Raw genomic sequence first — 11422 nt, 5'->3', positions numbered from 1 at the left:
TGCCAAGCAGTGACATGTCCACACCGTGCATCGGAACCGGTGGCCCGGTCGACGCGGAACGTGCACACTTAACACCTGCGCCACCGACTCCACAGATCTTATTCTACTTACTTCATCTACTAATTTTGCCCCTCACTCACCTGCTCCAGCCACACTGGCTTTGCTGCTCCTCCAATTCTTCACGGACTCGCTGTTCCCTCTCCCAGGAAGACTCTCACTAAATGTCCCCATGTCTGACTCCCTCACCTCCTTCAAGTCTTTGCACATTCCTCACCCTCTCCTTAAAGCTTATCCTTACCATCCTGTTTTAATTTCATTTGTGCCCCTTTCCCACAATGTGCAAGGTCCTTTATCCTGTTCTGTTTGGTTCATAGGGTGTATCTTCTAACATACTAATTATTTCATTCATCTGTTCAGCAAGTATTTGTGCCAGGCATTGTTTTAAGCATTTGGGATGTATAAATGAAATAAACAGTAAAAATCCCTGCCTTCAGGGGCCAGCCCCGTGGCTGAGTGGTTAAGTTCACTCGCTCTCGTTCAGCAGCCCAGGGTTTCACTGGTTCAGATCCTGGGCACAGACCTAGCATCTCTCATAAAGCCATACTGAGGCAGCATCCTACGTGCCACAACTAGAAGGACCCACAACTAAAATATACAACTATATTCTAGGAGGCTTTGAGGAGAAGAAAAAAAAAAAATCCCTGACTTCAAACCACTTGCAGTCTAGTGGAGTAAGACAACACAGCACACAATAAAGACAATAAATAAGTAAAGATTATTTGTTGAATAAATAAATAGATATATCTTTGGCTACCAAAGATATCCAAATACTTCTATTAGAATAAATTTCTATGGGCTGGCCCCGTGGCCGAGTGGTTAAGTTCGCACGCTCCACTGCAGGCGGCCCAGTGTTTCGTTGGTTCGAATCCTGGGCGCGGACATGGCACTGCTCATCAAGCCACGCTGAGGCAGCGTCCCACATGCACAACTAGAAGGACCCACAACGAAGAATATACAACTATGTACCAGGGGACTTTGAGGAAAAAAAGAAATAAATAAAATCTTTAAAAAAAAAAAAAAAGAAGAAATTTCTACAAATAGAATTGGGTTAATGAATATGCACATTTTAAGTTTTTGTACAACACGGCCAAATTATTGCTCAATAATCAACAGGAGAAAATTGGCCTAGCACACTTATATACATGCACATATACATATATATTCATATGCAAATATCTGTGACCAGTCCCAACCGTCTTTTGTGGGTCTGGCCTGTAACTTAATCCGAGAACATGTCTTTCTCTTACATTATAGGAAATGATGGTGAGAGTAAACAGTAGTAGTTTTTTCTTAATGTTCTTATTGGCAAAAAAATATTTGGAATGTTTTTTTAGGGAGGAAAATAGGAAATGTCATTGGTTTTTTTAGTCACAAAATCTGAGAAACACTGACAGAATATTTAGCATTATTAATGTTTCTCTTTCACAGTTAAGATGAATTTAAAAAATTAAGACCGTTTAATCTTATCAAGAAAATTGCTACCTTTAATCTATAAATTTATATATTCATAAGATTTTCATAATCAGAATACTCTACCTCAAAGTATTAGATACTTGGTAAACTAATCCAGAAATAAAAAGAAATATAAGCATATAGCAACAGTTATATATCCTAGACAGGGTAAATAAAATAATAAAATAAAAGTATTTTTTAAAAATAAAATAAATAAATAACAAAAATTAAAATAAATTAAAATTAAATTAAAAAGAATTTTAAAAACTTTTAACACAGGGTTGAATAACTTTGTAAATTAAAATTAGATGAAAGATAAAATGTTATAAAACTTTATGTTTAATATTTTGTGTATTATGATTAAGAAACAAGTTCTTAATGGCAGTTTAAAATTTAAATAAATATTTGTGAACAATTTCTCTTCTGGATAACAGATTTGTTAACTTTGGTTTCCCCCAAAAGCAAGAAAATAAAATATTGATTCTTAAATGTCTAAATTGTCCATCTAAAAGACTACCCTTAATCTCTGGGCATAAAGCAAAGAAAACAAAAAAAAACCCCACAGTCCTCTTTCCTCCACGGGTATAAATTTGCAGCTGATAAGGATTGGTGCAGTCATGCCTATTGCCTTAGATAGCAATGTTTTGCAGACCTTGCATTCTTAGATAAAAAATTCTTAAAAGTATTCTTGTTTGAGAGGTCAGAAGACAATAGAAAAGATGTTGTTCATGACATTTACTCTTAGGATTAATCTCTTTGACCTTTTTTGAGATTTAGGAACTCCAAGTTTATCTTGGCTGTTTCAAAACTAGTGGCAGAATTTACAAGTTTTAAAGGAGAGGAAAAAACAGAAAAGCTAAAATTGTCTTGAAAAGAAATGTACCCACTCTTTCTGAATGCTTGTGACTTATTATATATGAGTATGAAGGGGCAGGGGCTGGCCCAGTGGCGCAGTGGTTAAGTTCACATGTTCCGATTCTCGGCGGCCTGGGGTTCCCCGGTTTGGACCCTGGGTGCCAGCATGGCACTGCTTGGCACACCATGCTGTGGTAGGCATCCCATGTATAAACTAGAGGAAGATGGGCATGGATGTTAGCTCAGGGCGAGTCTTCCTCAGCAAAAAGAGGAGTATTGGCAGTAGTTAGCTCAGGGCTAATCTTCCTCAAAAAAAAAAAAAAGAGTATGGGGGGTGGCCCATTGGTGTAGTGATTAAGTTCACATGCTCGCTTCCAGTGCCTGGGGTTTCTGGGTTCAGATCCCTGGCTCAGACCTGCACACCACTCATCAAGCTATGCTGTGGCAGCATCCCACATACAAAATAGAGGAAGATTGGCAACAGATGTTAGCTCAGGGCCAATCTTCCTCACACACACACACACATACATACACACAAGTATGAAATATACATTCCCCAGTGATTTAAGAATGCACAAATCAATTAGTTGATTTTTTGACATTTATGACATATATTTATGACAAACTTTGCTCCAGGCAATGGTTGGTGTTTTTCAAGCTTTACTGTGACACATTAATAAATAGTGAAATAAATGCTGTGTGTCTATAGCAGCATTAAGAAAAAAATCCGTATAGAAAATATCAAAGAACACTGTACTAATAATAATTCTTTCCTGGAAATTTTAGGTTATTAATATTATCTGGACAGCTTACTGGGTGTATTTCTTTTTTTTTTTTTAAAGATTGACACCTGAGCTAACATCTGTTGCCAATCTTCTTTTTTTTTCTCTTCTTCTTCTCCCCAAAGCCCCCCAGTACATAGTTATATATTCTGGTTGTAGGCCCTCCTGGCTGTGCTATGTGGGACACTGCCTCAGCATGGCCTGATGAGCAGTGCCATGTCCGCGCCCAGGATCCGAATCTGCTGAAACCCTGGGCCACCGAAGCGAGGCACAAACTCAACCGCTCAGCCACAGGGCTGGCCCCTGGGTATATTTCTTAATGCCTGTCACTGGCAAGACAGTGTGAACGCCATCATACTAATAAGACTCTTGAACAACAGAGGTTACCTTTGCATTCATAGAGTTTGCATTCTGGTAAGGATACCAATGAGGAAACCAATGATGATGTCCTAGGGTGGGTACAGGATCCTGAGGCGGTAACGTGAAAGACACTTGACCTCGAATTGAGGGATCAGCGCTGCTTCCTGGAAGAAATGACATTTCAGTGAGGATTAGAGGAGAGGTTAAGAACGTGGACTCTGAAGACAGGCTGTCTGCATCCTACCAGGGCACCATTATTTCCCATGTGAATTTATGCAACTTACTTAACCCCTGTTCCTTAGTTTCCTTCTAAGCAAAAGGAAAAAATAAAAGTACCTATCCCACAGGGCTGTTGTTAGGACTCACTGACATAATGAAGGTAAAGTGCTCAGCCTGACACAGCCTTGATAAAAGTTTGCCATTACCATCATAGGAACTGGGCGCGGGGTGGGGCAGGAGGGAGAGGTATGCGTGTGCTCCCTCATGTGAAGCCTGTAGGTGCACAGGAATTGGGATGAAGTTGAGAATAGAGCAAAGCACAAGCCAAATCTGAGAGAAGCGATGAGGGAAAAGTAACAGAGGAGCTAGATCGCGAAAAGCCTTGTAAACCACATGGAAAATGCAGAGTTTAACCCTTGGGCAACTGAGAGACGGAAGAGTTTCAAGCAGACTGACATCATGCTGGCTCTTCTGTGGCCAGGACCTGTGTGATAGCACAGATTAGCTTTTGTGTATATTTTTTTAAAGTTTCCCTCTCTAGAAAGCTTATCTAGACGCAACTTCAACTGGACTAACAGAGCCCTATGCTAGAGCACAGGCTGGACCTGCCCCATCACCCTTCTTTAAGGCATACGATGGCCCTCAATGTGGAAAAGTAGATTGCAGGGGGCTGAATAATTGGAGACTGTGGCAGCGATTCAGATTGGAAACAATGGTGGCTGTGGCAGTGGGGATCAAAAAGATAGACATATATAAGTAGAATTAGCGAGAATTGGCGATTGAACACCTAGGCTAAAGAAAAGGAGGAATCCTACATGGCAGTTAGGCTTTGGCCTTGGGCAGCTGATGGATGGGAGTGCCAGTCACTGAAGTAAAAAACTGAGGAAATAGAGCCGGTTTGGGGGTGACAACCATGAGGCCAAGTAAATCTGAGCTGTCTCCTTCATATCCAAACAGAGATGTTGAAGAGACCATTGCATATACCACTGTGGAGCTGAGAAGGGGGATCTGATAGCACATGTGGATTTAGGAGTCATTTGATTGCCCAGGAAACTTGCTCAGAACAGTGGATCATGGTGGCCGACCCATGGCCAAGTGGTTCACTTCACACGCTCTACTGGTTAGGATCCTGGGTGCGGACATAGCACAGCTCATCAAGCCGTGCTGAGGAGGCTTCCCACATAGCAGAACTAAAAGGACCTACAACTAGAATATAAAACTATGGACTGGGGGGCTTTGGGGAGAAGGAAAAAAAATGATTGGCAGCAGATGTTAGCTCAGGGCCAATTTTTTTTTTAAAAATAACAGTGGATCATTATCTTTTATGAATCACGGATGCTTGGAAAAATGTAATGAAAGTAGTCTATCTGCTCTCCAGAGAAAACACATACAGTCATGCGTCACTTCACCAGGGGGATATGTTCTGAGAATTGCATCATCAGGCAATTTTGTCGTTGTGCAAACATCATAGAGTGTACTTGCACAAACCTAGATGGTATAGCCTACTACACACCTAAGCTATATGGTTCTAATCTTATGGGACCACTGTCATATATACCGTCCGTCATTGACCAAAACATCGTTATGTAGCACAAGACTGTACTCATAACTCTGATTGCATTTCGGGAGGTTCATTAACTTCTTGAAGCATATCCATGAAATCTTTGATGGCATCTGATGTAGCATGAGAAGCATAATCGACCCAGAATCCATAGAAAGAACTGTTAAATTAATTAAACAAGGAGCCCATTAGCCTGATGTGGCTCTAACGCCATGGTGGCCTATGTAAGCAAACGAAAATCGAAGGCTGTTAATGCCTCAAGGTTACAAAATCAAAATGCTCAGGACAACCAACGCAAACAGCCAACTAGGCTTTAAGCCATAGCCAATCAAATAATCTCCTTGTTTGCCTCTGTACTTTCTCTAAAACAGTTTTACCCTGGCGCCAGTCCCAGAGCACTCCTAACCACTTCTGGTTTGGCATTGCCCAATAGGAATCAATTTTTGCTCAAATAAACTCTTAAAATTTTTAGTATGCCTCAATTTATCTTTTACCAGAACAAAATACAAGAGAAAACTGATTTTCCACCCAGGAAAAAGGTAAGAATGTGGTATTGTGGAAGCAAAGTGAATGTTTTGAGAAAGACTTCTTGAACAAGGTCAAATATTTCTGAGAATAAAAGCCTGAACAGTGCCCGCTGGGTTTTCAGGGGACTTTGATAATCACGAACAGAGCAGCTACAGAGAAAGTTGTTCAGGGGAGCAGGACTCCAGGTGGACCACAGGTTGAGGGGTGAAAGGCCAAAAACAAAAAGGAATGGCAAGGTGCTAAGAAGTCAGCATTGAATGAAAGATGAGAGAGAAAGTGGAAGAGGGAGAGAAGACAGAAAGAAAGACATTACTTTTGTAAGTAGGGTAAGCATGTTTAAATGTCCATGGGAAGGAACCAAAGTTGAAGACACAAGGGGAAAAAAAAAGAGCCAGTTTTGAGAAAGAGAGAAGGGCTGAAATCCAGAACATAGGTGGAGGTATTCTCATTACCCCCAGAGTAGAGACATTTCCCTTAGAACAGCGATGAGAAAATCATATGCCAGATTCCCAAGCACTTATGTATATGTCAGGTCCGGTTTCATCAAGACACATGAATGGGTCTCCCTTTACGCCAAGGGGAACTATGGATAGGAAAAAGACTCCAGAGTCATCATGATCTTGCTTTCACCTGCCGCTGTTTTGTGATCATAACTAAGATATTATTCCATTTCTCCTAAGCTTCTAAGACCTTCGCTGCTCTTGAGTCTTAAAATTTTTTACTCACTTCAAAATCTCTCCAAAATTGAAATCTGGGGCTATTATAACATCCATCTCAGTTTTATTTTCCATCCTTGACAATTGCCCTAACATAATCTGTACTCTATAGCAATCCCTCACAAATATGCTCAGTTTATTTTTATTTTGTAAAAGAAATTTTACTGTGGTAAACATACATAACAAAATTATAATTTTTTTAAAAGATTTTTTTTATTTTTCCTTTTTCTCCCCAAAGCCCCCCGGTACATAGTTGTGTATTTTTCAGTTGTGGGTCCCTCTAGTTGTGGCACGTGGGACGCTGCCTCAGCATGGCTTGATGAGCGGTGCCATGTCCGCGTCCAGTATCGGAACCTGCGAAACCCTGGGCCGCGGAAACAGAGCACGAGAACTTAACCACTCGGCCATGGGGCCAGCCCCCAAATTATAATTTTAAGCATTTCTAAATGCATAATTCACAATATTGTGCAACCACTGCCACTAACTACTTCCAAAAACATTCTCAAATAGAAACTCTATAACCATTAAGCAATAACTGCCCATTCCCCCCTCCCCAGCCCCTGGTAACCTCTAATCCACTTTCTGTCTTTATGCATTTGCCTATTCATGGAAATAGAATCATACAACATTAATCCTTTTGTGTCTGGCTTATTTCACTTAGTTGAATGTTTTCAAGGCTCATCCATGTTGTAGCTTGTGGCAGAACTTCATTCCTTTTTATGGATGAATAATATTCCATTGTACATACACACCACATTTTGTATATATGTACCGCATTCATCTGTTGATGGACCCTTGGATTGTTTCCACCTTTTAGCTACTGTGAATAATGCTGCAATGAACATTGGCATAGAAGTATCCTTTTGAGTCCCTGTTTTCAATTCCTTTGGGTAGGAGTGGAATTGTATCATATAGTAATTCCACGGTTAGCTTTTTGAAGAATCTCTGTCAGTTTATTTTCATGCTGATTCCTGTAACTCCTCACCCAATGCTATTTGTATATTCTCACCGAGTTTGGTAAATAACAAGATTCACTCATCTCATCTTCACATTTCTCTTGGATAAGTTTCTGCAGAGATACAAACCCTTACTATGATCAGGGGAAACATTCTGCTTCTGCATGCACAATTTGCCTCTCTCCTGCTATACACTTCACGTACCTACGTATTTTCTACAGTAGTCATTCCTTATCTGCAGTTTCACTTTCCACAGTTTCAGTCACCCACGTCAAACTCAGTCCAAAAATATTAAATGGAAAACTCTAGAAATAAACAATTCATAAGTTCTAAATTGTGGGCCATTCTGAGAGGCATGATGAAATCTTGCGCTATCCTGCTCGATTCTGCCCAGGACATGAATCATCCCTTTGTCCAGTGTATTGTTTGTGTTCAAGTAACCATTGACATCATCCAACCATGTACATCATCATGGATCCATGATCCTCCTTCTGATGTATTGTCAAGTGCTATGGTACAATGCCTACATCATTCACCTCACTTTATCTCACCATGTAGGCATTGTATCATCTCACATCAGCACAAGAAAAAGAAAGGTGAGTATAGTACAGTAAGATATTTTGAGGGAGGGAGGAACCACATTCACATAATTTTTACTACAGTATATTGTTATAATTGCTCTATTTTGTTTTTTGTTATTGTTGTTAATCTCTTACTGAGCCTAATTTATAAATTAAACTTTATCATAGGTATGTACATATAGGAAAAACATAGGAAATAGAGGATTCCACACAATCTGCAGTTTTAGGTGTCCACAGCGGGTCTTGGAGGGTATCCCCCCAGAAAAGAGGGGGACTACTGTGTACGGAATATCTCAGCACTGGGATGTAGAATTAAATAAAAATTGGATATTCAAGCCCAAGAAAGCAAGCACTGTAGGGTTTTTATTAAGAATGTTTCAAGCCTCTGTAGTGTCTATTAAGATCCCTTCATTCAGGGGAAGGAGGGCAAGGATTTTGATCTGTTTTGTTTCACTGATTTAATCCTTTTGCCTGGATCAATCCTAGTAAGTGCTCAGTAGACACCTATTGAAAGAGTGAATATCTGAATACAACTCTCATTGTGTCATCTTGGCCCATTCTTGTCCAGCCTAGATAGCACTAGGGAGAGCTTGTTACGCTATGATCACTGGCACACGGCAACAAATGCCACTTCTTTCTTTTCATTGATGGCTTGTTCCCTTGGGGTTCATACACACCCCAAGGTATTTTATAGCTAGCAATGCAGAGCTACAGCACTTAACCTCAAGCCATATATATATTTTTTAATTGACAAATAACATTATATTAGTTTCAGGTGTACCACTTAATGATTTGATATTTATATATATTGCAGAATGATCAAGCTATATATTTTAACCAATTTTCCCCAAATTCTTAAGTTCAGTATTGGTATTTTTCCCAACCTGAAATTCATCCACATTCTAGCAAAATCTCTATAACACATGACTTCTCTCACTAGTGAGCTTCCATTGGCTGGGTGGAAAATGAAGGCTGTAACAATATACCCCACAGGATTCTGAGTCATATTATACGCATCAGGGCACCAAAGACTAGCAAACCACATATGCTAGATGGGTGATCCTGGCTTCAGGAAAGGTAACCACTACAGGGGCTTCTTTCTATTCTCTCACGTTAGTCTCCTGTGGGCCATAACATTTGGCTTCTTACAAGGCCGGCCTGGAATGGTACATGATCTTGGGTATTAGAGAACACCTAAATTATTTCCTTGAAAGGGGGTTTTGCTTGCAGGGTATCGTTACAAATCCCTTATATATTGTTAACTAGTTCTTGCAACCCATTTAAATTAAAGTCATAAGATATCTGTACCATTAATGTGATTTTCTAATAAGGCCTTAGATCAATATTTCCCCCAAAATGTTTCTGTCATACAGGATATAAGATGTATTAGTTTCCTTTTGCTGCTGCAACAAATTATCAAAAACTTGGTAGTAACTTATTATCTTACAGTTCTGGAGATCAGAAGCCCCACATCCGTCTCACTGGGCTAAAATCAAGTGTCAGATAGGCAACGCTCCCTCTGGGGCTTCTAGAGGAGAATCTTTTCCAGCTTTTAGAGGTTGTCACCATTCTTTGGCTCACGGCTCCTCATCACTATGCTTATTCTCTCTCTGCTTCTTTTGTCACTTAGCCTTTTCTCTGTCTGACTCCCCAGCTTCCCTCTTATCAGGCCTGGATGATCCAGGATAATCTCCTATCTCCAGATTCTTAATCACATCTACAAAGTTTCTTTGGCCACCTAAGGTAACATATTCATAGGTTCCTGGGATGAGGGTGTGGACGTGTTTGGAGGGCCACTATTCAGCCTTCCACATATGACTTCTGAAAAACCTCATGTTCTGCAGAATTACATATATGTACACGCACACAGACAGATACACATGCACACGGTCGTTACAGGGACTACAGGGCTGAGAGGCAAAAAGCACCCAGAACGTATGCAACTACATGCAACAGTAACAATTCTAGTATAAAGATGTTAGCACTGTTAGAAAGAGATACAAAATTCCTAATGAATGTGAAGGTAGCTCGATGAAGTCAAATGTAGGAAGAGCTGAGGCTGCTGACTTTACACAGAGGACACACGCAGAGGTCAGGCTGCCAAGAGCCGGAGCCTGGGGGGACGGGCTGTACACGTTGCCATCTCTCAGATGCTTTTACTTGGTGGTGCATGACATTATCGCGTTGGAAAAAAATGCATACAAAGCAACTTGATTTATACTTCATTCTAACACTACTCCCTTATTTATTATTTGCATGTGAGCTAGCTTCCTTTTTGGTTTTTTTTTCTTTGGCTTTTTTCAAAATCAAGGCTTTTCAATAGACTTTATTTTTTAGAAAAGCTTTATATTTACAGAAAAATTGAGAAAATAATACAGAGTTCCCATGAGTTCCACACCTAGTTTCCCCTACTAGTATGATACATTTGTTAAAATTAATAAACCAATATTAATACATTAATGTTAAATAAAGTCGTAGTTTGGGGCCTGCCCCATGGCCTAGTGGTTAAGTTTGGCTTGCTCTGCTTTGGTGGCCCGAGTTTGGTTCCTCGTTGCAGACCTACACCACTCAGTGGCAGCTATGCTGTGGCGGCAACCCACATACAAAATAGAGGAAGATTGGCACAGATGTTAGCTCAGGGTGAATCTGCCTCAGCAAAAAAATAAACACAAAAATAAAAAAATAATAAAGTCATAGTTTTTTTCAATTTCCTTAGTTTTTACCTAATGTTTTTTTCCTGTTCCAGGATCCCATGCAAGATACCTTGTCACATCCAGTTGTCATGTCTCCTTTAGCTCCTCTTGGTTGTGGCAATTTCTCAGACCTTCCTTGTTTTTGACGACCTTGGCAATTTTGAGGAGTCTTGGTGAGGTATTTTGTAGGATGTCACATGACTGGAATTTGTCTTTGCTTTTCTCATGATAAAATTTGGGCTATGGGTTACTGAAAGGAAGACCACAGAGGTAGAGTGCCATTTTCATCATGTCATATCAAAGGTTCACACTCTCAACATGACTGGTCACTGTTGATGTTGGCCTTGATCACCTGGCTGAGGGAGTGTTTATTAGTGTTGTTGTCTCCACTGTAAGTTGTTTCTTTTTTCCTGCTTCCCATACTGTATACTTTGTTTTTGTTTGTTTGTTTGTTTGTTTTTTAAGGAAGATTAGCCCTGAGCTAACATCTGCTGCCAATCTTCTTCTTTGTGCTGAGGAAGACTGGGCCTGAGCCAACATCCGTGCCCATCTTCGTCCACTCTATACGTGGGACACCCACCACAGCATGGCTTGCCCAGCAGTGCCATGTCTGCACCTGGGATCCAAACTGGTGAATCCTGGCCCGCCAAAGTGGACGT

The sequence above is a fragment of the Equus asinus genome, chromosome 22 (genome assembly GCF_041296235.1).
Source record: "Equus asinus isolate D_3611 breed Donkey chromosome 22, EquAss-T2T_v2, whole genome shotgun sequence".
Taxonomy (NCBI): Eukaryota; Metazoa; Chordata; class Mammalia; order Perissodactyla; family Equidae; genus Equus; species Equus asinus.
The sequence above is the reverse complement of the archived record's forward strand: the minus strand, read 5'-3'. Positions refer to the sequence as shown.